The 5,092-nt window shown below is 47.0% G+C and overlaps 1 protein-coding gene across 1 annotated transcript in view; it reads left to right on the top strand.

Annotated features, from left to right (window-relative positions):
* Positions 1 to 414: 414 nt before the first annotated feature.
* CEP85 (centrosomal protein 85) overlaps positions 415 to 5,092 on the top strand; it is a 34,186-nt gene continuing 29,508 nt past the window's right edge. The window contains 1 exon segment of the mRNA XM_006101962.3: positions 415 to 549. The gene's annotated coding sequence lies outside the window, so the exon portion shown is untranslated.

Raw genomic sequence — 5,092 nt, 5'->3', positions numbered from 1 at the left:
GGTCACAAGCTGACCCCTGACCCCAAGCCCTGACCCCAGCCGCAGCAGCCCTAACCCTGACATGTGAGCAGTGACCCACACCCTATTTTCAGGTGGGAGTACCATTCAGGAGTGGGGAACGGGAGGAGGGAGGGGCAGGTTGAATGGGATTCCCGAAAGATTTGTCCTGGCCGCCAGCTTCTCCATCTGCCCATGCCCAGCAAGCTACTCCAGGCCCGGGGGAGCCGGACTCCGCCCAGAGGAGTGACCCGCGCCGGGGGCAGACCCGCAGGCTGGCTGGGGCGGCGGGGTCATGCGCAGAAAGACCCGTCCGCTCTCGGAACCCAGGGCAGCGTGCAAGGGCGGGACACTGGCGCGGCCCGGCTCCTGATTGGCTACAGGCGCGCAGAAAGGGGTGGGGCCGGGGAGGCGCGCTCTGAGGCGCGCGGCCAGGCGGGCGTGCAACGGCCGTTAGGAGAACCGAGGGACGGATTCGGCGCCGGTGGCCGACGTGGTGGCCGCAGTTGGTGTCCCTGAGTGAGGTATTTCGCCGCCCGCTTCCAGGCCCACGTAAGTCCTCCTCCCCTCGGGGACTTCCGTCGGGTTGACAAACCCTACCCCACCTTGGGGAGCCTTGGAGAAGCCTCAGACACGCACGACCTATCTGCCTCTCGGGAGGGGGGTGGAGGGCGGGGATGGCGCGGCTGAGCGAAAGCGCATGCGCACAGCACCTACGCCGTCCGCCTTGGTCTCTTAGCTGGGTTTCCTAAAATAATGCCCCACACACGCCCCTTGGAGTTTCTCGCCTGGCTTTCTGCTCCGTCGTCATTCCCGCCACAGCAGTCGCTGTGCCTGAGTGAAGGGCCTCAGGCCTGGGCCAGTTGGACGGCGGGAAGCAGGGTCCGTGCCCTCAGGCGGCGCGCAGTCCCGGGAGAAAGTAGACGGAATCCAAGTTGCGGATGTAGTCTGCGAGGGCAGGGAGCCCTTCCTGGTGAAGTTTGAGCTGAGAGTTGAAGAATGAATAGATTTGGGGGGCCGGGAGCGCCTGTGAGGGCTCTCGGCTGGAGTTTCCGAGCGGGGCCCTTTTGCTCCCCACGGGGTCTTTGGCCCCGTCCGGAGATTTTCTGATGATCTCACCTCAGAGACTGCCCCTGGCACCTAGTGGTTAGAAGTCAAGGGTGGGCGCTGCGAAATATCCTACCGTGGCCGCACAGCCTTCCCCAACAAAGACTGTTCCGACCTAAAATGACAGTAGCACTGAGGTTGAGGAGCCCTGCTTCTGCTTTAGACAAGGAGGCGCTGTTGGCGTTTAGTGTGTGAAAACTTACCTGTTCAATACAGGGTACTTAGTACTTGCTCCATCACAATAAACTGGGAGAATCAGAGCTCTTTGTCTTTTTTTTTTATTGATTTCAGAGAGGAAGGGAAAGGGAGAGAGAGAGAGAGAGAGAGAGAGAAACATCAGTGATGAGCGAGCATCCTTGATGGGCTGCCTCCTGCACGCCCCCCACTGGGGAAGGAGCCCACTACCCGGGCATGTGCCCCGACCGGGAATCTGACCGGTGAACGTTGACCTCCTGCTTCATAGATCGATGCTCAGCCACAGCCACGCAGGCCGGGCTCTGTGTCTTTTGCTCCAGTTTATTTTCACCACGTGGTGTAGAGGTAGGCACCTAGTAGGCACTGGGTAGGTTTTGACTGATGAATTGAATGGTGTGCTGGGTAGGGAGGAGTGGTGATAGAGGCTGAGGAAGACAGCCAGGCCTCATTACTTACTTGCCCTTAGGCCTTGGCTGCTTAGTAATGGTCTGCTGTTGTGTGTGTTTCAGGACCTGTTTTTGTCAGGTCACTTCTTGGCAATGGTTTGGCTTCTCTTTAGAGCTGATTTAATGAACTATGAAGGCCATGAAAACAGTGTGATGGTGTGAGATTCTTAATGTGTCTGTGTCAGCTGTCTGTATATCCCTTCAAATCCTCTCCTCTCTTGATGTGGTTCTCTCAACAGCTGCCTAGTGCGACGTCCCACACTAAGATTGTAATTCCTCAAGGGGAGAAATACTTACAACAGTAAAAATTTAATTTTGGGTAGCAACTTGGGAAATAGAGCCTGGGTGGTTATCAGGGGCAAAGTGAAGAAATTATATGAGCTATCTCCGTTCCTTACTGCTCTGGGGCTAGCAAATCTGGCTGTATCTGAGGCAGAACTTTCAACTTGCAGTGCCTTAGAATTTCCTTGATTTCTCTTTGTCGTACACAGAGAGAATGCTGATTAGACTCCTATAGCATTAGAGCACAGTCCTGGCGGTGAAGCCTCTTCCTAGCCATCTGATCTTCAGCTCTCTAAATTTTTATTTCTTCATCCAGAAAATGAGCATAATAACGGTAACTACCTCATAGGTTTGATGTGAGCATTAAACATAAGACATGATACCTACAGAGTGTTTAGCTCAGTGCTTGATGGGTAGTAAGCACTGAACATATGTTAAATTTATTGAATGAATTAATATTTCTGTAGTTTAAAGGGCTTTGAAGATAGAAGCCATCAATATTGGGTGCTTTTTTTCTGTTTCCATTCACTCCTACTTTTCCTGGCTGTATAATGGATTGTTTGTGTTGCTTCTCATACCTTTATTTCTCTTGATTTTATCTCAGGAAATCTCTTCTTCAGTAGTTCTAAAAATTTCCACCAGTAGCCCATCTACTTCTGAAGTTAGTGGGAGAAAGTCAGAATTATTTATTCTGTACTAGTTTACTCCTTGTGGGAGTTCTTAATTGAGATGTAATTCACATATGACAAAATCTGATCTTAAGTGTGTATAGTTTAGTGGTTTTACTATATTCACAAGGTTGTTGCATCCATTACCACTATCTAATCTCAGAACATTTTGATCACCTTGGAAAGAAACCCCATATTCATCAGCATTCACTCCCTGTTCCCCCATGGCCCTCCTCTTGGTCCCTGGCAACCAATTCTGGACATTGCATATAAGTGGAATCACACAATATGAGGCCTTTTATGTTTTTGGCTTCTTTCATTTGGTATAATGTTTTCAAAGTTCATCTATTTTGTAGCATGTATCAGTGCTTTATTCTTTTTTTTTTTTTGCCTGTGGACTGTATTTATTTTTTTAATATATTTTCATTGATTTCAGAGAGGAAGGGAGAGGGGGAGAGAGATAGAAACATAAGTGATGAGAGAGAATCATTGGTCGGCTGCCTCCTACACACCTCATATTGGGGAGTGAGCCCGCAACCTGGGCATGTACCCTGACCTGGAATTGAACCATGACCTCCTGGTTCACAGGTTGATGCTCAACCACTGAGCCACATCGGCTAGGCTGGACTGTATGTTTAAAATACTTCAGGCAATCTGCATGACTTGTAAGGTTGCTTTCAGTTCTTTTCAGCAAAATGTGTTGGGGTTGATTACGGTGCGCATTGCGGGGTGGGATCAACAGGTGCAGCAGGTACCTGGAGGAGTAGATACAGTCTCTGCCCAGGATGATGTCTGGGTTCCACATTAAGGTTGGGAGTCATCAGGCTAAGAAATGAGAAGTTTGGAGAGTGAGGGTGGTGTGTTTCAAGTCTTCCAGTTCTTTGCTTTGACTTACCTACAGATTTTGGCCCTGTCATCGCTTTCTCTGGGAAACTTCCTTCCCATCCCATGGCCTTGCTCTCTGCTCTGGTTTATGGTGTAATCCTTCTTCACTTGTCATGACAGTAGTGTTCATTTCTTTTTATTTTATTTTATTTTTCCTTTTTTTTTTTCAGTTTTTTTCATTTCAAGAAAAAACAATTTTAAATGTTACATGCAATAAACCTTAATATTTCAAGAAAAATTGTCTTACATTAATATTGTTACATGCAATAAACATTAATATCTCAAGAAAAACGATTTTAAATATGATAATGTTGCATGCAATAAACACCAATTATTCAAGAAAAATGATCTTACATATAATAATACTAGAGGCCTGGTGCACAAAAATCATGCACTCGAGGGAGGGGGAGTCCCTCAGCCTGGCCTACACCCTCTCGCAGTCTGGGAGCCCTCAGAGGATGTCTGACTGATGGCGGGGAGCGGGCCTAAGCTGGCAGTCAGACATCCTTAGCACTGCTGCGGTGGTGGGAGAGGCTCCCACCACCGCCGCTGCACTTTCCAGCCCAGCTCAGGGCTTCTGGCTGAGTGGCACACCCCTGTCGGAGTGACTGACCACCAAGGGGCAGCTCCTGTGTTGAGCGTCTGTGCCTGGTGGTCAGTGTGCGTCATAGCGACGGTTGCTCCACTGTTTGGTCGATTTGCATATTAACCTTTTATTATATAGGATTACATACAATAAACATTAATATTTCAAGAATAAAAGGATTTTAAGTATAATAATGTTACCAAAACTGTACTAACGTAGTATGATATCACAAAAGTTGTAGGAAATATTAAAAATCTGCAAATAACAGGATTACTTCTATTATATTCTAGTGTATTGTTTTCCCCTCTGGCTCTGTTTTTGTTCATCAGTTTATACTGTTCATCATATTCCACAAATGAGTGAGTTCATATGATATTTATCTTTCTCCAACTGGCTTATTTCGCTTAGCATGTTGCTCTCCAGGTCCATCCATGCTGTTGCAAATGGTAGAGTTTCTTATTTTTTACTGCAGTGTAGTATTCCATTGTGTAGATGCACCACAGTTTTCTAATCCACTCATCTGCTGATGGGCACTTAGGCTGTTTCCATATCTTAGCTATTGTAAATTGTGCTGCTATGAAGATGCATATATGCTTTCTGATTGGTGTTTCTGATTTCTTGGGATATATTCCTAGAAGTGGGATTATTGGAACAAATGGAAGTTCCATTTTTAATTTTTTGAGGAAACTCCATACTTTTGTGAATGATCTATGTGCTCTTGAGAAGAATGTATATTCTGCTGCGTTGGGGTGAAATGGTCTATAAATGTCTATTAAATCCATCTGATCTAGTGTGTCCTTTAGAGTCTCTGTTTCCTTGTTAACTTTTTGTCTGGAAGATCTATTCAAGGAAGTCAGAGGGGTGTTAAAGTCCCCTACTATGACTATATGACTATATTGTTGTCAATCTCTCTGTTAAAGTCCTCT

Source organism: Myotis lucifugus, unplaced genomic scaffold (assembly GCF_000147115.1).
Source record: "Myotis lucifugus unplaced genomic scaffold, Myoluc2.0 scaffold_389, whole genome shotgun sequence".
Taxonomy (NCBI): domain Eukaryota; kingdom Metazoa; phylum Chordata; class Mammalia; order Chiroptera; family Vespertilionidae; genus Myotis; species Myotis lucifugus.
This window is presented reverse-complemented; position numbering and strand designations above follow the sequence as displayed.